This window comes from Nicotiana tabacum, chromosome 4, assembly GCF_000715075.1.
Source record: "Nicotiana tabacum cultivar K326 chromosome 4, ASM71507v2, whole genome shotgun sequence".
Classification (NCBI taxonomy): domain Eukaryota; kingdom Viridiplantae; phylum Streptophyta; class Magnoliopsida; order Solanales; family Solanaceae; genus Nicotiana; species Nicotiana tabacum.
Window position 1 is genome coordinate 59901244 of NC_134083.1, and position 25935 is coordinate 59927178.

General features: G+C 41.2%; 1 pseudogene; it reads left to right on the forward strand.

The window, feature by feature from the left end:
* LOC107776218 (mitogen-activated protein kinase kinase kinase 20-like) overlaps positions 1-16156 on the forward strand; it is a 56876-nt pseudogene extending 40720 nt beyond the window's left edge.
* The last annotated feature ends 9779 nt before the right edge of the window (positions 16157-25935 follow it).

The window sequence follows — 25935 nt, forward strand, 5'->3', positions numbered from 1 at the left end:
TGAACCTAAAGCTCTGATACCAAGCTATCATGACCCAATTTTGTACTAGGTAGAAACTGCACCTAACACTACCGTTAGGTAAGCTCACATGTGAAACTACTATTTATTTATCCCTTTTTAACATTTTTTTTATTACACTAAAGTTCATACAACTGTGATAAGTCCTTTTAAACCAAAATATCAACATAATAAGTATATACTTTGCAGTGATAGAATGACAAGTACAACAATACATAGGTGCTACCAATCCCTAAATTCCGGCGTCACAGGTACATGAGCAATCTAGAGATTATACCAAACTACTAAAAACTATTGTCCAAAAGTAATAGACAAGAATAGTAAATAAGGTGGAAGGAGACTCCGGAGTCTTTGTAGATGATCGGCTACGTGCCCGCGTGACCACTGGTGGAACCTGTCTCAGTACATGCACATCAATGCAGAAGTGTAGCGTGAGTACGGAGAACAATGCGTACCCAGAAAGTATTTAGTCTAACCTCGAAAAAGCAGTGACGAGGGGTCGACTTGACACTTACTAGAGGTCAATAATAATAATGAAACTGCATAAAGTAGACATGGTGAACATATAACAGGTATCAATGAGACAAATATAAGAAACTACAATAAATACAACATGAGGCCGTAACACATCACCAACATCTCATAATTGGCCGTGAAGACCCTAACTCAAGTATATCCCAATTGGAACCCATTGTGATTATTAAACACGAAGTTGCCGAGGCGAATGGGCTGATCCCATAAGAATAGTGGTACTCAGTACTGCCGAGGCGAATGGAACGATAACATAAGAATAGAGTTGCCATCATACTGCCGAGGCGAACAACCTGATCCCATAAGAGTGATGTTACCATACTACCTAGGCGAACAACCCGATCCCATAAGAGTGGTGTTACCATACTACCGAGGCGAACGGCCCGATCCCATTAGAGTAGAGAAGTTTACCTCGCTCGTGGAAGTACTTGCGAGATGAGAAGATATAGACATTTCATAGTTATTAAGTATTACTCAAATTTTCAAAATAAGAAGGCTAAGTCGATAATTGCAACTTTCAAATCCCTTGTCTCAGCTGTATTCAAGACAATCAATACACAATATAAACACAACGTACTCTCGTCACCTCTTGCGTACGCAGCTACCCACACAAGTAATACACAACAAGAAACACCTAAGGGGATGAGTTCCCTCTTTCAAGGTTAGGCAAGCGACTTACCTCGTTCCCAAGCCCACTTTCAGTCCACTAATCCACTCTAAAATCCCCAAGTCGATGCCGAAAGATCCGAAACTAGTCAAATATTATATAATTTAATCAATATATACTCAAAAGTCAATAATTTAGCTATTAGAGTAATTACCCAACCCAAATTGGATGATTCTTAAAATTCGCCTCCGATCCCACGTGCCCAGATTCCGGAAAGTTTCGAAGATAAATATCACCCATAGCCTCACGAACTCAAATATATAATTTTTACTTAATTCCATAACCAATTTTGTGGCTAATCTCATTTTTACCAAAACCCTACGCTTTTCACAAATTCCCCAAGTTTTCACAATTTTCCCACATATAATCTACCTAAAATCTGCATAATTAACATGAAAATGGGTGGGAGTCACTTACCTTAGAATGTTTATGAGAATCCCCCTCTAAAGTGCTCTCAAAATCTCCCAAGACTAAATGAAAATGTGAGGAAAAAGGTCTAAGTCCCGTTTTCAAAGCCCATGCACCAGTTGTAGATGTCGCATTTGCAACATCTAGTTCGCAAATGCGACAAAAGCGTCGCAATTACGAAGTATGATCATTTCAGTCCAGGTTGCATTTGCGCCAAAAAGCTTCGCAAATGCGAAGTAGTGCTGATTGCAAAAGCGAAGGAAAGGCTCGCAAATGCGAGTCCTGCATTGCCAAGGATTCATCACAATTGCAAAGCCCACCTCGCAAATGTGAACAAAATCTCGCATTTGCGATACCTGAGGCACCATAAAAAAAAAGCAGAAAAACTGAAGTCCTTCCACCCCTCCAAACGCATCAGAAACTTAGTCACACCAGTAATAAAAGCCCTTGCACCAGTCGCAGATGTCGCATTTGCGATATCTAGTTAGCAAAAGCGATGGTCACAAATGCGACAAAAGAATCACAATTGTGAAGTCTGATCATTTCTGTCCCGGTCGCACTTGCGACCAAAAGCTTCGCAAATGCGAAGTGGTGCTGATCGCAAAAGCGATGGAAAAGCTCACAAATGCGAGTTTTGCCTCGCCTGGGCTTCATCACAATTGCGAAGGCCAACTCGCAAATGCAAACAAAACCTCACATTTGCAATACTTGAGGCACCAGCAAAAAGATAAGAAAAATTAAAGTCTTTCCACCTCTCCGAACGTGTCTGAAACTCTCCCGAGCCCTCGGGGCTCCACACCAGATGACACACAAGTCTAAAAATATCATATGAACTTGCTTGCACGATCAAAACACCGAAATAACATCTAGAATCATGAATCGGATGCCAAAACGCATGAATCAAATCATGAAACTCAAAAACTTGTAAAAAGACTTCCGCGCGTCCGATTCTTATCAAATCAACTCGGAATGATGCCAAATTTTACATACAAGTCTTAAATCACTATACGAAACTACTCCAAGGATCGGAATCCCAAACGGATCTCGATAACACCATAGTCTACTCCAAAGAAAACTTAAAGAACTTGAAAAACCTTCAATGTGCCAACTTTAAATATTAAGCGCCAAAACGCTCATGGGTCATCCGAAACCCAATACGAACACACTACCATACGAACCTATTGGGACAATCAAATCCCGGTTCCAAGGTTGTTTACTCAAAATGTTAACTCAAGTCAAACTTAACCATCATAGGCTACTGTTAAGGAACTAAGCTCCCGTTTGGACATAAGCATTTTTTTCATTTTTTTCGAAATATTTTCACTAATCAGTGTTTGGCCATATAATTTCCAATTTTCACTTGAAAATGAATTTTGAAATTTTTCAAAAATTTAAAAAACTCCAGAAAATCTATTTTTCAAAATTCACTCAGATCTCTCACTTAACTTCAAAAGCAACCCAAAATTATATTCTTGTCCAAACAAAAATCTAATTTTCAAATATCATTTTCACTTGAAATTATTTTTCACTTTTTTTGTTTTTGTAATTTTACAATTCTTATGTCCAAACGCCCACTAAGTGTTCCAATTTCAATCTGAACCCTTCCAAACCCGAACTAACCATCTCCGCAAGTCATAAAACTGTAGAAGCACATACGGGGAGTGTTAATTAGGGGAATGGGGATCTATAAAGTAAAATGACCAGTCGAGTCGTTACATCTCGGGCACTAGACTCTGATACGCTTCTTCGGCTCAATGATGAGTCCGAAGAAGTCGACATTTTTATTGCTCATGGAACAACCCCTCTCGAGGAGCAAGCGTCAACCGAGGGGGAGATTCGTAAGGCCGACCTCCCTCAGACACAGGAAACGGGTATGGAGATAGGGGCCGAGACCCCCCGGGACGCCGGCTCCACTCTAAACAAAGCGCCCGGTGTTATAGAAATTTGGGGGATTTCTCCTACACCGAGTCCATGCTTGAAGAGGCCCAAGCAGGAAAGGAGAAGTCCAATGAAAGGATCCATTGCACAGAAGATCCCCTTCACTCTTTTGCTTGATGGTGTGGACTCGTCCCCTTTTGAAGAAGTTTCCAGGCTGGGTGACCTAGAAGTCCCGAAGAAGGATACATCTTCGGAAGTTGGCGGGCCGAGTTTGAGCCCAAAATAGATTAACTAATTTCCCGCTCCGAGTGTGGACCCCGGTCGCAAGAGATCAATCATTCTTATTATCCCGGAGGATGGTCGGTTTCTATCTGGCCTCGTGGGCATAGCCAGCTACCTCCGATGCTTGGTGACTGAGGACGACCAGGCAAAAATGAACGAGGTGAATGTGCCATGCCTTTTCAATGAGGCACAGCATGCATTGAACCGGGTAAGGCATCATTACGTCTTTTTGGATTTTACTTAGGTTTTGATGTCTCTCACATAATTCATTATTGTGCAAGCCTCATACTTCATCATGAGAGATCTCTCTGGTACCGGGTCGAGGTCAATCAGCTCGAGCTCAAGGAGAAGGCTCAAAAAAGGTATATGTGCAAGCTCCTCAGCGAGCAATAGGACGGGGACATCAAGGACCTACAAGCCGATCTAGATAGGGCTCAGAAGGAGTCTTCGACTTCGAGTGGTGAAGGAGTAAGCCGACAAGAGATCCTAGCTGATTGACGAACTCCAAGCACATTTGAGCTCGACCCTAGCAGAACGGGATGCTATCTTTAAAGAATATGAAACAACAAGCTCTAGGTCGGACACAACCTTCGACGATGCCGAAGATATGGTAGCCCAGTACAAGACCGACGTTGAAGAAGCTGAGGCCCGCTTGAAGACTAATGTTGAATATATGAGATAGCAGTCTCGAAGGGAGACCCTAGAAGAGATCCAAGCCCGAGGCTTCGACTTGTCTGCCGAGATCAAGGAGGCAAGGAAACGTGAGGTCGAGACAAAGAAAGTTTATAAACCTGAGGGTACAGAGGACTCCGAGGGTTCCGAGGAATCCGAAGGCACCGAGGGTTCTCGCGCTGAATCGAGCCCCGACGAAGATCAGGCATGAATGCCTTAGAATTTTTTTTAATTTCTTTTTAGTGTATATTTTTTGTTTATTTTGAGGCTGTTTTTGTTTGGCTTTTGTAAAGACATTCTCGAATATATAAAATTTCCCTTTTTGGTAATTTTGAGTCTTCACCTTTTTAGCATCTTTTCTGTTCTTGCAAATATTTCTTCTGCCTTTGCATAGAATTAAATGTAATAATAAGTCGTTTGCTTTTTGGAGGTCTGAACAGCCCCTGACTTTGATGCAACTTTATTTGCTCGAGGCTTTGAAAACTCGGTGTGATCGGAAGTTTTTTCAAGATGCTTAAGTGACTTTATACGATGTTTTTGCCAAGAGTAACCTTTTAGCATGTTTTGAAGTATTACGAAGGCCTTATGCTTTGATTACGAGCTTTGGATGTCTCCAAGTCATTTTTTAGGGTGGTCGTAGCCTTTTATGTTTAGGAACTACCCAATAGGTTTTGTGCCTCTGGGATTTGGTAGCCCGAGTTGCCCAAATTTATTTCAGACGACAGTCCCCGAGTAGGGCTAGCCCTTGGGCTCAATAGTCCCCGAATAGGGCTAGCCCTTGGGCTCGATAGTTCCCGAATAGTGATAGCCCTTGGGCTCAATGTTCGAAGAGGCAAAAATACGTAATTTCAAAATGGAAAATTTCTTTCATTTATGTGTGTAAAGTACATGATCGAAAGCGTGTAAAAGGTTGTATTATGGCTAAGGTGGCCTACGCGGGTACGGTTCATTTGACCGTTAGGCCCTTAGAATAAATCCTAACCACCAAGCCTAAGTTGTTCAAATACAAAGTTTCATTTTTTCCTTGCTAAAAAACCTTAACCAGAGGGCGATGGCCCCCAATATTCGAGGTCGATCTTGAGAGGGCTCGGATACTGTTGATGCGACCATTGGCTCCGATTTAAAATCGATCTTCGAATTTAAGTTAGCATGATTTATTGTTGCCTCGTTAAAAACTTTGCCGGAAAACCCATTTGGGATAATACCGATTCAAGTAAAAAAGAGTGCAATGCACGCTTTAAGTTGTAATAGTCACATTCTCCTTTGGCGGTTGCCTGCAAGTGTTAGCCCGATTCATAATATTAAAAAAAGTAAATGAGTTCGTACCTTAGCAGTAGTATCTCTTTAAGTGTGTCACGTTCCAGTTGTTCGGTAGCGGTACACCATTTCCTGCTTCGAGTTTGTACGAGCCCTTGCCGGTAATTCCGATGACTTGATATGGTCCTTCCCAATTCGGTCCCAACTTTCCCTCGTTCAGGTTTCGAGTATGCAGTGATTCAATTTGTCACGACCCAAAATCTAACTAGCTGTGATGGCACCTAACCTAACCTGCTAGGTAAGACAAATAACATAATTTGATTCAATTAATATTTAACTGACTCTAATACATTTCCCAAGGAATGGTAGTACAAATCATGAGCTTCTAAGATTAGAATTTACAAAACTGGTATGAAATAAAAATACGTCATCTGTCTGAAATATACATGAACAGATTAAAAATTCTAAAGCTACCATGAATGAGAAGTAGCAATGACTGGAACATAAGTACATCTTCTGATCCAGCTCCAACCGTACGCAGCAACATCAACATCAGAAATTTGCATACAAGGTGTAGAAGTGTAGTATGGGTACAACCGACCTCATATACTTAATAAATAACAAACCTAGCCTTAGGTTGAAAATAGTGACGAGCTTGTACCAAGGTTAGAGTCCACGCCAATAACCAATAACATCTCATAACAATACAATTTAAAGCAACACAAGTAATAACTCAATAATAAAGTGCTCAGCTCATATAAATTTCCGGATAATAAATATTTTCTTTTCAATATGATAGTAAAACTCAAATCTTTTGCCGAAAGTGACCGAAAATATGAGTAAGTCTGAAATCTATGATTTTTCTCAAAACTTTAACGACAGATAAGAAATTTCCTTATCAGATGGCATGAGGAAAAATAATTCTATATGCATACATACCAAGTATGCATGTCTAATGCAATGCAGCACAATGATGAACTCATGTACTCACACTCTCAGAATACCCAATCACTCAGTATTGTATATGGTCAATCTAGCACAGGGAAGATCCATCCCATATATATACATAATAACTATCATTCAGTCACTCAGTACTGTACAGGGCCAATCCAGCCGATGGAACTCTATCCCAAATATAATAAATGATTCTGGCAAGATCCATGCCTAGGTAAATTATAAGTAAATAAGGCAACTCCATGCCCTGAGAAGTCCATCTCAAATATAATAAATTAAGGCAACTCCATGCCCTGGGAAGTCCATCCCAAATATAAAATCATCTGCGCTCACTGTGGGGGGTGCATACTCCGGAGGGGCTCCTTCATCCCAAGCGCTATATAAAGCCGATGTGGCCTACTACGACGTGCAGTCCTATCCCATAATAATAAAGCCTATAAGGCTTGTTGTGGAGGGCATCCCCGATCCATATAACAATAACATATATAAAGCAAATATGGCCTGATATGGTGTGCAGCCCTATCCCATATAAATCCTCATAATCAGGCCTTCGGCCTCGCTCACTCGTCAATCTTTCCAGTCTCTCGGGTTCCCAATGTCATGAAACTAGCCCAAAATGATGATATGATGAATCAACAAATAGCAACAGAGACTGAGAGATGATATGAAATGAATGAACATGACTGAATATGAAATTATAATTTAGACAAATAATTCAACAGCAACACGACCTCTGTGGGTCTCAATAATATCGGCATATAGACTCAGCATGATTTTTAGCATGAGTCACATCTCAGTTTCTCTAATACATGGAAAAGTGCATGGAAGATAACAAGTTACTTGATTGCACAGCCCTACAGAATCGACTGAGTCATAATTTCTACGGTGCACTGCCACACGCCCATCACCTAGCATGTGCGTCACCACCAAATAAATTACATAAGACGTATAATCAGGGTTCATACCCTCCGCTCCAAGTTTAGAAGTGTTACTTACCTCAAACCGTGTAATTTTGTATTCCAATAAGCCATTTCCTCACGCTTCGGCATCCGAACGCCTCGAATCTAGTCACAAATAATTCGATTAAGTCAATATAAATTATAGGAATTAATTCCATATGAAAATACTAATTTTCCAACAAAATCCGAAATATAACTCAAAAATAGCCAGTGGGGCCCATGTCTTGGAACCCAATAAAAGTTACAAAATATGAATGCCCATTCAACCACGAGTCCAATTTTACTAAATTCTGACATCAACTCGACCCTCAATCTTCAAATTTAACCAATAGGGTTTTCAAAAGTTTCCAACTTAAATCACCAATTAAACGTTAAAAACAATCATAGATTTGGGTAATTTCATCAAAATTGAGTTAAGAACACTTACCTCGTTGTTTTCCTTGAAACCCTCTCAAGAATCGCCTCTCTCCGAGATCCAAATCGGTAAAAATGAAAAATGGGACGAATTCCCATTTTCAGAACTTAAACTCACTTCCCAGACATTTGCTCTCCGCGATCGCGGACTCATTCACGGGATTGCGAAAGACAAATCTCCCACTGCCCAAATAAACCTTATGCGATCGCAGATAATTCCACGCTATCGCGAAGCACAGTTCCGCAGACCTACGCAATCGCGGACTCATTCACGCAATCGCGAAGCATTAAGCGCGTGGCCCCAATTGCCTTACTTCCTCTACGTGAACGCGCCCTAGACACGCATTCGAGAAGCACAGCCTAGACAAACATACATGATCGTGTTCCAGCATTCGCGACCGCATAGAACAAAATCATCACCGCCCCAAACAAGCCTACGCGATCGCGGACAAGTTCATGCGATCGCGTATAAGGAAACCAGGTACAAATATTAGAAAAATTCCAAATCCAAATATTTATCCGTTGACCATCTGAAACTCACCCGAGGCCCCCGAGGCCTTAACCAATATACCAGCAAGTCCTAAAATATCATACAAACTTAGTCGAAATCTCAAATCACATCAAATAACGCTAAAACCATGAATCATACCCCAATTCAAGTTTAATGAAACTAAGAAATTCCAACTTCTACATTGGATGTCGAAACCAATCAAATCAAGTCCGGTTGACCTCAACTTTTGCACACAAGTCATAAATGACATAAAGGACCTATGAAAATTTTTAGAACTAGATTCCGACCCCGATGTCAAAACGTCAACTCTCGGGTCAAACTTCCAAAGTTAAACTTCCTATTTTCGCCATTTCAAGCCAAATTCAACTACGAACTTCCAGATACTTTTTCGGACACACTCCTAAGTCCAAAATCACCATACGGAGTTATTGAAATCATCAAAACTCAATTCCGGAGTCGTTTGCACAAAAGTTAAACTCCGGTCAACCCTTTTCATTTAAGCTTCCAACATGAAATATATTCTTTTGCACTAATCGCGAAACACTTGAAACATCAAAACGATAATTCACACCCGTCATAATATATCATATGAAGCTATTCAAGACTTAAAATAGTTGAAAGGAGCGTAAATGTTCAAAACGACAAGTCGGGTCGTTATATTTTCATAACACCAAGTCACCGATCTTGAAGTGTCGGAGGATGGATCTTCGGTTGTAATATATTTCTATCTTCTATTTTTCGGCGGCCAACCGGACTAGGGCAGCCTCTTGTGTTTCATCCAATAGTTCTAGGCTCGTACACATGGCCTCACTGTTTGATTCTTCGGTCGCATATTTGAACCTGAGGCTCGGTTCTCCCACTTCGACAGATATTAATGCTTCAGCACCATAGACCATCAAAAACAGGGTGGCCCCGGTACTTAGATTTTGAAGTTGTACATTATGCCCATAGGACTTCGGGCAGAATTTCCTTCCACGTTTCCCTTTCGCATCAGTCACCCTCTTTTTCAAGTTTTGGAGTATGGTCTTGTTTGTATATTCCCCTTGTCTGTTACCACTAGGGTGATAGGGTGTAAAGATTATCTTTTCAATCTTGTGGTCTTTAAAGAACTTGTTTACCTTGTTACCGATGCATTTCTTCCCATTATCACACACGATCTCGGCTGGTATCCCGAACCAAAATATTATGTGGTCCCAAATGAAGTCAATGACTTCTTTTTCCCGGACCTTCTCGAATGCTTGAGCTTCGACCCATTTAGAGAAATATTCGGTTATAAACAATATGAATTGACACTTACCAGGTGCCCACGGCAAGGGAACGACGATGTCCATTCCCTATTTCATAAACGACCACAGGGACAAAACCAAATGGAGTATCTCTCCAGGTTGATGGATAATCGGTGCATGTCACTGACAGTCATCACATCTTCGTACAAAGTCCTTTGCATCTTTCTCCATGTTGATCCAGTAATAGCTGACCCGGATTATCTTCTAAACCAAAGATTCTACCCCCGAATTGTTTCCGCATGTGCCTTCGTGAACTTCTCTGAAGACATATTCGGTATCTCCCGACCCCAAGCATATGGTGAACGGGTCGTCGAATATTCTTCTAAACAGAGTCTCTTCGGACAGGCTAAAATTGGCCGCCTTTGTGCGTAGAGCTCTCGATTGTTTAGGATCCAAGGGAAACTTCCCAATCTTCAAATAGTCTATGTATTTGTTTCTCCGATCCCAAGTTAAACTAGTTGAGTTTATTTAGGCATTGCCTTCTTTCACTACCGATTTCATGAGTTGTACGACCGTTCCTGAGCTGAATTCATCGTCATCAACTGATGACCCCAAGTTAGCCAGAGTATCGGCTTTGCTATTTTGATCTCGGGGTACGTGTTGTAGGGTCCAATCCTTGAATTGATACAATGCTACCTGCAATTTTTCTAAATACCTTCGCATTTGTTCCTCCTCTACTTCGAACATCCCATTGACTGGATTTACCACAAAGAGGGAGTCGCACTTGGCCTTGACCACCTCGGCCCCAAGGCTTTTATCTAATTCGAGACCTGCAATCATGGCCTCATACTCGGCCTTATTGTTAGTCAATTTCACAATTCTAATAGACTGCCTAACTACATTACCCATAGGTGGCTTCAACATGATGTCGAGTCTGGACCCCTTTGCATTCCAAGAACCATCCGTAAAGAAGGTCCGGATTACTGAGGAAGTCCTCGAGGTTAACAACAATTCCTTTTCGACTTGGGGTATTAAGGCCGACATACAGTCGGCCATGAAGTCCGCCAAAATTTGTGATTTGATGGCGGTTCGGGGTCGATATTTGATATCATACTCGCTAATTTCTGCGACCATTATATTCCTTAGTGGGTAAGAAGTTACGACACATATGGGGTGGCATTGAAAATAAGTCTTTGACTTTCTGAATGCGCTTAACAAAGCGAGCGCCAATTTTTCCAGGCGAGGATACCTTGTTTCGACATCACCCAGAGTTCTACTAACATAGTAAATAGGAAATTATGTACCTTTCTCTTCCCGGACTAGGACTCCACTTACCGCTCCTTGGATACCACCAAGCACAGGTACAATTGCTCATCCACCTTCGGAGCATGGAGCATGGGTAGGATCGAAAGGTACCGTTTGAGTTCTTCCAAAGCTTGTTGGAATTTCAGGGTCTAAGAAAAGTTATTCTTCTTCAATAATGAGAAGAATCGATGGCTCTTATCGGAAGACCTTGATATGAACCGGCCCAGGGAGGCTATGCGCCCGGTTAGCCTCTTAACAGCCTTGACACTGTCCACCACGGTGATTTCTTCTATAGCTTTGATTTTATCGGGATTTATCTCAATCCCTCGGTTAGACACCATAAATCCAAGAAATTTTCTGGATCTGACCCCGAATGCGCATTCCTTCGGGTTTAACTTCATATTGAATCTCCTCAGTACGTCAAAGGTTTCCTACAAATATTTCAAATGTCCCTCTGCTCACATGGAATTAACTAACATGTCGCCAATATAAACATCCATTTATTGTCCTATTTGTTCTTTGAACATACGGTTTACTAGGCATTGATAAGTGGCACCAATTTTCTATAGTCCAAACGGAATTACGTTATAATAATAAGTGCCGAATTTAGTGATAAAGGAAGTTTTTTCTTGATCGTCCGTGTCCATCCGGATTTGGTTGTACCCGGAATAGGCGTCAAGAAAGATAAGTATCTCGTGCGCGGTTGTCGCATCGATCATGCGATCGATGTTAGGCAAAAGAAAAGTCATTAGGGAATGCCTTGTTCAAGTGTTTGTAATCTACGCACATTCTTAATTTATTTACCTTTTTAGGCACTACCACTACGTTAGCTAGCCAATTCGTACTTTACTTCCCGAATGGAAACTATTTTAAGGAGTTTAGATACCTCGTCTTTGATGAATGCATGCTTGACTTCGGACTGAGGCCTCCTCTTCTATTTAACTGGGTTGAACTTGGGATCCAAGATCAGCTTATGAGTGGTTATTTCTGGCAGGGTTCCTGTCATATCAAGATGGGACCAAGCGAAACAACCTATATTAGCTATAAGGAATTTAATGTGTTTTTTCCTGAGCTCGGGAGTTAACCCCGTGCCCAGGTATACACTCCGATCGGGAAAGTGTTCGATCAATGTGACTTGCTCAGCTCCTCAACCATTAATTTGGTGGCATCAGAATTATCAGGGCTGATGAACGACCTAGGGACTCTGTATTCATCATCCTCGCATGCTTCTTGCTTCTCCGATTTTGTCGGGGCCAATATCGGTGATTGCTATTTGGTTTCTTCCTTCCTAAACGGCTCCGTGTTCTTTGATGTCGAGAATGCAAATATTAGGATCACCTCATCGACCACGAACATTTCTTTTGTGGCCGACTGTTTTTCGTAAACCATCTTGATTCATCCCGGTATGGGGAACTTCAGTGCCTGGTGTAGTGTTAAGGGTACTTCTCTCATGTTGTGAATCCATGATCTTCAAAATAAATCATTATATCTCATATCCCCTTCGATCATATAGAATGTTGTTTCTTGGATGGTCCCGGCGATGTTCAGTGATAGGGTTATCTCCCCTTTCGTAGTTTCACATGCCATGTTGAATCTACTTAAAACCCGGACTGCCAGCACTATTTGGTCTTGTAGACCCAACTGCTCTACGACAATCGATCCGATGATATTGGCCGAGCTACCTGGATCAATCAATACACGCTTAACTCGAGATTTATTTATAAGTACGGATATTACTAGTGCATCATTATGCGGTTGTACGATGCCTTCAACATCCTCATCATTGAACGAAATGGTTCCCTCCGGGATATAATCTCGAGTTCATTTTTCCCTTGTGATGGTCACCATGGTGCATTATAGCATTGGTCCTTGGGGGACGTCGACTCCACCAATGATCATGTTCATTACATGCTGAGGTTCCTCTTGTTCGATATGTTTGTTGGAGTCCCTATTCCTGAAGTGAGTTTTGACTCGATCACTTAGAAATTTCCGGAGATATCCGTTATTGAATAACCAGGCCACTTCTTCTCTTAACTATCGGCAGTCCTCGGTTCTATGGCCATGAGTACCATGATACTTACACATTAAGTTAGGGTCTCTCTGGGTAGGGTCGAACTACAATGGTCGAGGCCACTTGGTGTCTTTGATGCGCCCGATAGCACATGCGATGCTAGCAGCATCGACATTGTATTCTGATAACCTTGGTGCCTCCCTTGCCCCGAGTGGCCTGTTGAAACCGTTTTTGCTCATGAGTCCCCGCTAATGTGGCCTCGATCATTGCTCTTTTCGTTTCTCATGGGGTTGCGCCCAGATCGGTTGCCCCTTTGATCCCTGCTATATGATTGATACCGGTCTTTGTTCGGTCTTGGTTTATGATTCACGACTCTCTTAGGCCTATCATTAGTTCTGATGGGATAAATGGAGTCAGGGGCACCGGGCTGATCATCCTCAACTCTAATTTTTGACTGGTACCTGTTATGGATGTCGGCCCAAGTTACCGCCGGGTACGCTATCAAATTCTGTTTCAACTGCTATGAAGCTAAGGAGTCTCTTTGTATCAAATTCTGTTTCAAATTCCCTGAGCATTTCGTTATCTCTTTGTTTTACCTTGAAAAGGTCCGATTTTCTGGTCTCGACCTTGATGACCCCGGCATTTGCTTTCACAAAGGCGTCTACAAGAATAGCAAACGAATCGATAGACTTTTGGGGTAAGTTGTGATACCATATCATTGCTCCTTTGGACAGGGTTTCCCCGAACGTTTTTAGCAAAACCGACTCAATTTCATCATCTTCTAGGTCGTTTCCCTTGATGGCACACGTCTAGGAGGTCATGTGCTCATTTGGATTTGTGGTTCAATTATACTTCGAAATTTTGGGCATGCAGAACTTCTTCGGGATTGGCTTCGGTGCCGCACTCTGAGAGAAAGGCTTTTGGAAACATTTCTTGGAATCCAGGCCTTTCAATATTGGGCGCGCTCCTGGGATTTGATCGACTATGGCATTATAGGTCTCCAAGTTTTTGTCATTGGACTCAATTTTCTAATTATCCCCCGATTCCATCTGCTTTGTCAGTTCCTCAAGCATTTTTACTATTTCAGGGTTGGTCCCGGGCTCAACTTCACCTGGCTTTTCTGTTTCTTTCTCACTCCTTGGGGCGTTTTCCCGTGATGGTTGGGGCTCAACTCTGCTGGGGGCGCGACTTTTATTCTGCAGTTGTGTTATCGACGTCTGTTGGGTCTGCAACATTTTGAAAATCACCCGCAGATGGATCCCGTTGCCTTCACCTTCGGGTGTACCTCGAGTCGTAGGTCGGGCTCCTCCGCGAACACTGTTCTCAAGGTCAGTCGACAGGTTGGCATCGATGGCCACATGCAAATTGGTGTCAATTGGGTCTGCAACCGGGACTCCGTTAGGATCAACAAGGGGCACCTCGTTGCTGGGCACTATATTGTTATTTTTGTCGTGATGGCTAGATTCAGCATCAACGTTCAAGTTAGCAGACTGAGAGTTTGACATTTTTAGGTTGACCTGAAATTAAAATCTCAAAGAACAAGTATAAAATAGAGTATGTTATAGAAATTTGTATCAAGTTACCACTATCATCCTTAGTCCTACGGTGGGCGCCAAACTGTTTACCCTTTAAAATAGATAACAATTGAATTTATACGCGATTTTAAGGATATGTGAACTAATTCAATACAAGTGATTAATGACGTTAGATAAGCAAATTAAATATAGAATTAACAGCCAAACCAGTGATAATACCGAATCCGAGCTCGGTTAAAAGAGTAACAAATAGCCTGCCTTCGGTTCAGAGCTAACACTTATGAAGAACTTATGAACAAAGATAAGAACCTTGAATAACTTTTAGAATCAGAGAAAACAGGTGTATATTGTCTTGGTATGCGTATTACAACATGTGTATTGAATAATAAACCTCCACTTTATATAGCAGAAGAGTTTTACCCTAAGTACAATTCTAAGAAAGGTAATGATCTTCCTTTTTGCTAATCACTGATCAACTGCTGATACGGGCCGATATTCACACCGTGATATCTGGTCGGGCACGAATATCACGGTCCTTTGTTAATCGTATACGGATGTTTGGCAATGCTTTCTGAGGTCTTGTTATTCGAATTAGGTCCGGGGGCATAGTCTCGATAGCTCCGGGGGCAGGTGCTTTGTTCGGGCCTTGATTCCTTGTAGTTACGTTCTTACTTAATTTCCACATCGGGAAATCGGAGTGCTCCTTAGCCTCGGTTCTACCCGTATACAATCATATTATTCGATGTTTCGGAGCTGATGTTACTGAAGAGGGTGGGAAGATATTATACAACATGTTGCTCGAGTACGCATATGGTGGAAGTTTAGCTGATCGGATTGATCAAAATTTAAGGCAAGGGTTGCAAGATTTTGAGGTAAAACAGTACGCGAAATCAATTCTATTGGGTCTTAGTGTTATTCATGGAAAAGGTTTCAATCACCTTGACATTAGACCAGCTAACATTCTTCTTGTGGGTACGAAAAAAGTTGCTAAGATTGCTGATTTTGGGTTCGCGAAGAAGGTTGAAGTAAAGAGTCAAAAAAGAAAGAGTGGACTCAAGGGAGCACCTATGTACATAGCGCCAGAATCAGTTCTCGATAACGAGTACGGACCTGAAGCCGATATTTAGGCTTTTGGGTGCACTGTCTTTGAGATGGTTACAAGGAAGACAGTTTGGGATTGCGACGATGTTGTTTATCTATTGTGCAAAATTGGAATGGGATCACTGGATTTGCAGAACAAAAGATTATCAAAAGAGGCTAAAGATTTTCTGAAAAAGTGTCTTGTTAAGGAGTCGAGATTATGATGGACTGCTGATATGCTATTAAAGCATCCGTTTCTCTCATCTCATGATAATGTTATTGTTGGTGAGTAGACAAGAAAAAAGGAACTCAACCCGCTTTTGTTTATAGAAATTGTAAGAGAAAGTGATCCATTAATTGATGATTTTTGCAATAGTACGAAGCTGAAACCAATGAATTGAAGTTGATGAATTGCAGATCCAACAAAAGAAGAAATCTACTAGAATGATGTTGATTATCAATTTTGATTAGGATTATAGTAATGTAAAGAACTACGTTATGGCTTTATCCCTTAGGAAATTAGTTCCAGCCCTTTGTATTAAACAAAAATAATTTTGTGTTTATATTTTCTGTTGTATAGAACAATCTGTACAAAAAGGCAGCTTTTTGCTAATAGTGAGTACATTCTGTTTCTACACAAAAATTTTCTCCCACCACACCTGTTATTACAAACTCCAGCTGCTGCCAAAGTTAACAATCGTAGTAGAATTGATGATGAGTAGAGAGCACAGTTTGATTATAGCAAAAAATATTAAAGAAATAATGACATAGGTGAAATCTTAGCACCTCTGTTCAAGTAGGTGAGGATAAAATTTTATGGATCTTCAAAAGGACCAACAAGTTTGAGGTGGAGCCATGATTTGAAGTTTATGGGTTCTAAATTTGTCACCGAAACCATAGATCATTTGTCACCGATATTTATACATATTTAATGAATTTTTCACTACAAAAACAGAATTTAAGCAAAAGCTACGGTGTTTAGAAATAATTGAAACTGAAGAAAACGAATCGTATAGTTATCAATTAACTATTTTGTTTCTTATTTTTCATTATTTCATGATCTAGTATTCAGTATTGCTAATATGACATTTTATCAGTTTCACTACTCTCCTTTTAATATAACGTATATATTTTCTTACTCCTTTTAATAATATATAAATTACTGATATGAGCAACTTTATTTATATATTAAAATTATATTTTGTTACTTATTTTTTATTATTATTTAAAGTACTAAATGTACTATTCATTATACAGTGTGTGACGGCGTAGATTAGAAAAGAAAAAAAGTATCATCATATCAAGAAAAACAAAAAGTTGAGGGTTATGATTTAGTATAAAATAAGACTTTTAAAATTTGATTAAAGGAAAAAAAATGTCTATTTATCACCATAAGTTATAGATTAGAAAAATGACATATTTTTGTTTCTATTTTTTTTTTTTTTTGACACGGTAGAATGATTTTATCACCAAACGTCTCCCACTCACATTCCTACAATGAATACTTAAATGAATTATTTACTTAATCTTGTTAATCTTCCAATTTATGCTTGATACTTGAACCAATTTGTTTTATTTTTACATAACTAAATGAGTGAAAAATTCAATTGGTACATTGAACCATGTCCTTCAACGGTGAAAAATCATCCTAAAGTATAAAGGTTTGTCCGGGAAAATGGTTGTGAGCTGAAGCTGCCACATCATATGGCTATAGCAATGGGAGGGGCCCATCAGAGAGAAACGTCAGGATAACGAGCGCTCTACCAGTCAAGCGGGCGGCAGGAAAAGCGGCCAAGTGCTTGGCAAGCCAACAACCCAGTGAACCGGGCGGGACACTCGAAGAAAGAGAGGCACACTGAGCAAGTATAAGAAATTGGCCCCGCTCGGCTTTCTTAAAAGTAAGGACCACTATGGGAGGTCACGAAGAGGAGTATGAGCTAGCTTTTGGGATTGTATAGGAAAAAATACAACATGATACATGGCCGCTTAAAGGAGGGACACGTGGAATATAAGATGGGGATGATTACCCAGCATAACTATTTCTCGTCACCGAAAGGAATAACGATCATAAAAAGAGTATTAAATATTTTGAACCCGATAATATTTAATACAGAATATTCTGCAGCATTAAGGATGATAGCCCGTTACAGAAAATTTGGCATTTATATTTAAGCGTTACATCTTCATCAATAGCCCTCATAATTGACATTAAAGAAGAGCACGTGTCACGACCCAAAATCCGTATATCGTGATGACACCTATCTCAATACTAGGCAAGCCGACAACCTCAATAAAACACAATATCTTTTAAGTTTGAAAATATAATATTTGAATTCAATAGAAAACCTCACAATTACAGATACAAAACACTCTCAAAACCCGGTGTCACTGAGTACATGAGCATCTAAATAATAACAAAGACTGAATGATAACAATACTGTTTGAAAATATAGAGTAGTATAATAACTGAAAGGAAGAGAGTCAAGGTCGGCGGACGCCGGACAGCTACCTTGATAGTCTCCAACTGATAATCCTCTGAGATCTAAGTCGTCGTATCCAGAAGCACCTTGATCTGCACAGGAGGTGCAGAGTATAGTATGAGTACAACCAACTCAATAAGTATTAAGACTAACCTTTGGGCTAAAAGTAGTGACGAGCTCAGCAAGTACAGTCCAGTATAGAAATAACAGTACAGAGGTTATGAGGAATATGACATCTCAGTGGAAATATCTCGTATACTCATGATCACAATTACTCAATCACCCAGTACTGTATATAGTCAATCCAGTCCAGGGAAATTCCATCCTGTATATATATACACATCAACTGACCGTCAGTGACTCAGTACCGTGTAAGGCCAAATTCAGCCCAGGGGTAAATTTATCCCCAAACTATAATGATTCGGACAAGATCTATGTCCAGAGAAATTCATCACAAATATAAATAAGTAAGGCAAGTACATGCCCTACGAAGCCATTCTCGAATATAAATCATCTACTCTCACTGTGGTGGGTGAAGACTTCGGAGGGGCTCCTTCAGCTTAAGCGTGATATAAAGCCGATATGGCCTGCTGCAGGCGGACAGCCCCGATCCATATAATAATAAACCCTATAAGTCCTGCTGCAGGCGAAAATCCCCGATCCATAGAATAATAATTATATAAAACCGATATGGTCTGCTGTAGGCGGGCAGCCCCAATCCCATAAATATCCTCACAATGGATAAACATGGATGAGTATGAAATGTATATTTTTAAACAATTAAATGCAACAGCAGCACGACTCTATGGGTCCAAAAATATCGGCATGTAGCCTAAACATGATCCTTAATACGAGTCTCAGCTTAATTTCCCTAATACGTGGAGAATATTCGAATAATAATATGATTCTTTAATTTTATAACTCCACAAAATTTATTTAAGTCACAATTTGTATGATGCATGCCCACAGGCTCGTCAGCTAGCATGTGTGTCACCTCCAACAATTGATATAACACAAAATTTAGGGTTTCGTACTCTCAAAATGAAGTTTAGAATTGTTACTTACCTCAAATCGTATAATTCTTTACTCCGCTAAGTCTTTGCCTCGCGAATCGGCCTCCGAACGCCTCGAATCTAGTTATAATTAATTCGATTCAGTCAATACAAATTATAGGAATATATTCCATATGAAAATACTAATTTTTCAACAAAACTCGTAAGTTAACTCAAAAATCATCCATGGGACCCACGTATCAGAACCCGACAATAGTTACAAAATATGAACGCTCATTCAACCACGAGTCCAACCATACCAAATTTACAAAAATTCCGACATCAACTCGACCTTTAAATCTTAAATTCTTATTTTGAAATCCCTAGGCCCAAATCCTCTAATTTCATATCAAAAACACGTAATCTAGTCGAAATATTCAATGATAATCCAATATTATTGACTAATAATGATCACAAGTGACTTACTTCAAAATTTCCCGTGAATTCGCTCTGAAAATTCGCCCAAAACCCTGTTGAAAATGTCCAAAATGACATTTAACCGCTTCTGCAGAACTTTTAACGGCTTCTGCGTAACCGTTGCTGTGGTGTTTCCTCCCGCTTCTGCGGACAAGAGTCCTCTTCTATGTCCAGTACAGTCCTAGCCTAGGCCGCATCTGCGACCATATGGTCGCTTCTGCGGTCGCACTTCTTCGACATTTCGTCCGCTTCTGCGGACAACATACTTCTGCAATTCCAGGTTCGCTTCTGTGAGCTCGCACCTGCGAGCCAAGTTCAGCATGTGCGATTGCATCAGTAGGCAGCAGCAAGTTTCAATTGTTCTAAGTCCAAATTTGATCCGTTAACCATCCGAAACTCACCTGAGGCCCCCAGGACCTCAACCAAATACACCAACAAGTCCTAAAAGATCATACGAACTTAGTCAAAGCTTCAAATCACATCAAACAATGCTAAAAACACGAATCAAACCCCTATTCAAGCCTAATGAAACTAAGAAATTCCAACTTCTACATTCGATGCCGAAACCTGTCAAATCAAGTCTGATTGACCTCAAATTTTGCACACAAGTCATAAATGACATAACGGACCTATGAAAATTTTCTGAACTGGATTCCGACCCCGATATCAAAAAGTCAACTCCACGGTCGAACTTCCAAACTTAAACTTCCTATTTTTGTCATTTCAAGCCTAATTTAGCTATGAGCTTCCAAATAATTTTCCGGACAATCTCCGAAGTCCAAAATCCCCATACAGAGCTATTGGAATCATCAAAACTCTATTTCGGGATTGTTTAGACATAGGTCGACATCCAGCCAACCTTTTCAACTTAAGTTTTAAACTTTGGAACTAAGTGTTCTAATTCATTCCAAGACCTCACCGGACCCGAGCCAATTACCCTGGAAAGTCATATAATAACTATAAAGTACAAATTGAGCAGTAAATGGGAGAACGGGGTTATAATACCCAAAACGACCAGCTGGGTCATTACATTCTCCCCCTCTTAAACAAACGTTCATCCTCGAACGGGTTTAGAATTATACCTGAAGTCTTAAACATGTGTGAATTTTTGCTCTACATATCTCGCTCAGTCTCCCAAGTAGCTTCTCCGACTGGCTGGCCTCTCCACTGTACTTTCATTAAGACTATGTTCTTTGATCTCAACTTTCGAGCCTGCTGATCTAAAATGGTCACTGGCTCCACATCATATGTCAAATTACCATCCTATTGCATTGTACAGAAATCCAAAAAATGAGACTGGTCTCCGACATACTTATGGAGCATAGATACATGAAACACTGGGTGAATACCCGATAGACTAGGTAGCAAGGCAAGTTCATAAGCCACCTCTCCAATCTTCTTAAGTGTCTCAAAAGCCCAATATACCTAGGACTCAACTTGCCCTTCTTCCCAAACAACATAACACCCTTCATAGGCGAAACTCGGAGTAGTACCTTCTCTCATACCATGTAAGCAGCATCGTGAAGCTTCCGGTCGGCATGACTCTTCTGTTTAGACTGCACCGTGCGAAATCGTTCCTGAATCAATTTAATCTTTTTCAAAGCATCCTGAACTAAATTAGTACCTAATAGCCTAGCCTCACCCGACTCAAACCAACCCACCAGAGACCGACACCGTCTCCCATATAAAGCCTCATACGGGGAAATCTGAACGCTCGATTGGTAGCTGTTATTATAACCAAACTCTATAAGTGGCAAAACTTGATCCCAAGAACCTCCAAAATATATAACACAAGCGTGTAGCATATCTTTCAATATCTGAATAGTGCGCTAGGACTGGCCATCCGTATAAGGGTGAAATGTTGTACTCAGCTGAACCTGTGTATGTAATTCTCGATGTACTTCTCTCCAAAACTATGATGTAAATTGTGTACCCCAATTTGAAATTATGGACACTGGCACACCGTGTAGGTGAACAATCTCGTGGATATAAATCTCTTCCAACCGCTCCGAAGAATAAGTAGTTCCGACTGGAATCAAATGTGCGGACTTGGTCAATCGATCTACAATCACCCAAAAAGTTTCAAACTTCCTCAAAGTCCGTGGGAGTCCAACTACGAAGTCCATGGTAATACGATCCCATTTCCATTCCGAAATTTCAATTCTCTGAAGCAATCCGCTCGGTCTCTAATGCTCGTACTTCATTTGCTGACAATTGAAACACTGAGCTACAAACCCTACTATATTTGTCTTCATTTTTATCCACCACTAGTGTTATCTCAAGTCTTGATACATCTTTGCGGTACCTAGATGAATGGAATACCACGAACTGTGGGCTTTTTCAAGAATCAATTCATGCAGCCCATCTACATTTGGCACACAAATCCGACCTTGCATCCTCAGTACCCCATCATCCCCAATAGTAACATCTTTGGCATCACCATGCTGAATTGTGTCCTTAAGGACAAGAAAATGGGGATCATCATACTGGCGTTCTCTGATGCGGTCATATAAGAAAGACCAAGAAACCACACAAGATAGAACCCGACTGTGCTCCGAAATATCTAACCTCACGAATTGATTAGCCAAGGTCTGAACGTCAATTGCAAAAGGCCTTTCACCAATAGGAATGAATGCAAGGCTACCCATACTCACTGCTTTTCTACTCAAGGCACCGACCACCACATTAACCTTCCCAAGATAATACATAATAGTGATATCATAGTCCTTTAGCAGCTCCAACCATCTCCGGTGCCTCAAATTTAGATCCTTTTGTTTGAATAAGTATTGAAGACTCCGATGATCTATAAATACCTCACAAGACACAACATAGAGATAGCGCCTCCAAATCTTTAATGCATGAACAATGGCTGCCAATTCTAAATCATGGACATGGTAGTTTTTTTCATGTGGCTTTACCTGGCACGAAGCATAAGAAAGAACTCTACCCTCCTACATTAAGACACACCCAATACCAATCTAAGAAACATCACAATATACTGTATAAGAGCCTGAAGCTGAAGGAAAAACTAGAACGGGAGTTGTGGTCAAGGTATTCTTGAGCTTCTGAAAGCTCTCTTCACACTCATCCGACCACCTGAATAGAGCACCTTTCTGGGTCAATTTAGTCAAGGGTGATGCAATAGACGAGAAGCCCTCCATAAAGCGACAATAATAACCAGCCAAGCCAAGAAAACTCCGAATCTCAGTAGCTGAAGATGGCTTGTGCCAACTCTGAACTACCTCTATTTTCTTCGGATCCACCTTAAACCCTTCACTAGACACTATGTGTCCCAAGAATTCCACCGAACTAAGCCAGAACTCACACTTGGAGAATTTGGCATAAAGTTTCTCTTCCCTCAGTCTCTGTAGTACAATACTCAAATGTTGTGCATGTTCCTCCTGGCTACGTGAGTACACCGGGATATCATCAATAAATACTACGACAAACAAATCAAGATACGAGTGGAATACATTATTCATCAAGTGCATAAATATTGTTGGGGCATTGGTCAGCCCAAAAGACATTATGAGAAATTTATAGTGACCATAACGGGTCCCGAATGTCGTCTTTAGAATATCCAAATCCCGAATTTTTAACTGGTGATACCCGAATCTCAAATGAATTTTGGAGAACACCCTCGCTACTTGAAGCTAGTCGAATAAACCATCAATATGTGACAAAGGATACTTGTTCTTGATTGTAACTTTGTTCAACTCTGTAGTCGATGCACATCCGCATAGTACCATCTTTCTTTTTCACAAATATAATTGGTGCACCCCAGGGTGAAACACTAGGCCTAATAAACCCCTTATCAAGAAGTTCCTGAAGTTGCTCTTTTAATTCTTTCAATTCAGCTGGTGCCATACGATACAGAGGAATAGAAATGGGTTGAGTGCCCGGCACCAAGTCAATACCGAAATCAATATCCCTGTCTGGTGGCATACCCGACAGGTCTTCAAGAAATATATCTGGAAATGCTCGCACTACCGGTGCAGAATCAATAGTAGGTTTGTCTGCATCAACATCTCTCACAAAAGCCAAATATGACAGACACCCCTTCTCGGCTATACATTGAGCCTTAAAGTAAGAAATTACCCCGATGGGAACAAAATCTGGAGAACCTCTCTACTCAACCTTTGGTAATCCGGTATCGCCAACATAATGGTTTTTGCGTGACAGTCTAGAATAGCATGACATGGAGACAACCAATCCATACCCAAGATTACATCGAAATCAACCAAACTGAGCAATAAGAGATCAACTCTAGTCTCCAGTCCCCTGATAGTTACCACACACGACCAATACACGGTCCACAAAAATAGTATCACCCACCGGCATAGATACATGAACAGGTGAAAGTAAGGACTCACGGGGCATATCTAGATAATGAGTATAGAACAATGATACATACAAATAAGTAGAACCATGGTCAAATAATATAGAAGTTTCCATGTGGCATACTGAGACAATACCTGTGATCACTGCATTTGAAGCAACGTCATCTGGCCTAGCAGGGAAAGGATAGAATTGGGCCTAACCGCCACTTGATCGTCTTCCACCTCAAGGGAGACCCCTAGCTGACTGAGCCCCACCCCGAGCTGGCTGGGCGGGTAGTGGAGTAACCGGTGCATGAGTCGTAGCCCGACTCCTCTGTTGAACTGGACCTCGCGAAAAGCGGGGACAATATTTCCTCACATGACCCAGCTCTCCACACTCGGAGTAATCCCTCTCGAAACATGGTGGCAAATTCTGAGGCGGACCTCGAGAACCAGAATAACTACCAGGAGAACCTGGTACTGATGAACCCTGAACTAATGGTGCACGAGATGAACTCTAAGTTAGAAGTGCGCCAAGAGAAGACAGACTCTGTCGAGCATTGTATTGACCATGGCTAGCTGATGCACCACGATGAGCTGAACAAGCCATCTGAGCGGGCCTATAAGGACAACCCTGATGTGATAAGGTTGTCCCCCAGAAGGAACACCGCTGGAATTACCCAGACCACAAGACCTCTTGGCCTCCCTCTCCTCGTGCTCCTGAGTACGGACCATCTTTAGCCATCGAGCACTGCCAACCACCTCGTCGAATCTAGCACCTACTACATTCCCCAGAGTTATAACAAAACGAAACTGCTGGTTGAGGCCATTAATGAACCTCCTGATCTTTTCCCTCTCAGTGGGAACCAACCAAACTGCATGATAAGCCAACTCTGAAAACCGCATTTTATACTAAGTCACAGACAAGTCCTCCTAACATAAATATTCGAACGGTCTGCGCAGTTCCTCTCTGTGAGTTTGTGGCACAAACTTCTCCAGAAATAATACAGAGAACTCATGCCATCAAAGTGGTGCTGCACCAAATGGTCGGCTCCTCTCATAATTCTCCCACCATCTGAAGGCTGTCCCAGAAAACTGAAAAGTATTTAACGAGACCCCACTGGTCTCCTAAATACCTGTTGTCCGAAGCATCCATTGGCACTTATCCAGAAAACCCTGAGCATCCTTTGAATCAGCACCGCTAAATGATGGAGGTCGAAGCCTCCAAAATCTCTCAAGTCTCCTTTGCTCATCATCGTCCATAACGGGGATCACCTGGGCTTGAGCAGCTGCAATCAGCTGGACTGGCAGTGCCCTCGGTACCTGAAGTCCCTGCACTACCTGCTCTGGAGTACGGACAACAGGGGTATGAGTACCTTCTCTAGCCTGAGAAGTGGTAGGTGAAGCCAGAGCCGAAAGCACCTGAGCAAAGCCAGTGCAAATAGTCAAAATTTGAGCTAAAGCCTCCTGAAGGCCTGGAATCAAAATAGGCAAAACTGGTAACTGAGTTGGTCCTGTCGGCTCAACTATATCTGGAATATGCTCCTAAGCTGAGGCAACTGGTGGTGCTACAGGTGCTACTCCAACTATTGTACGAGCTACACATCGACCTCTACCCTAGCCTCTCGCGGCCCTAACTGGTGGCGCTGGTGTCTGACTGTCCGATCCGAAAGTACGTATCCTCACTAGATGTGAGAGAATACAATAACATAAATTTAGTTTCCGGAATCAACAAATTCGTACGACAGAATACAAGAAAGTGACATTTTTCCTAAGGGTTTGATAGCCTCTCGAAGATAAGTACAGACTTCTCTGTACCGATCCGCAAGACTCTACTAAACCTACTCATGACTCGTGAGACCTATGTAACTTAAGCTCTAATACCAACTTGTCACAACCCAAAATCTGCATGTCCTGATGGCGCCTATCTCAATACTAGTCAACCCGACAACCTAAATA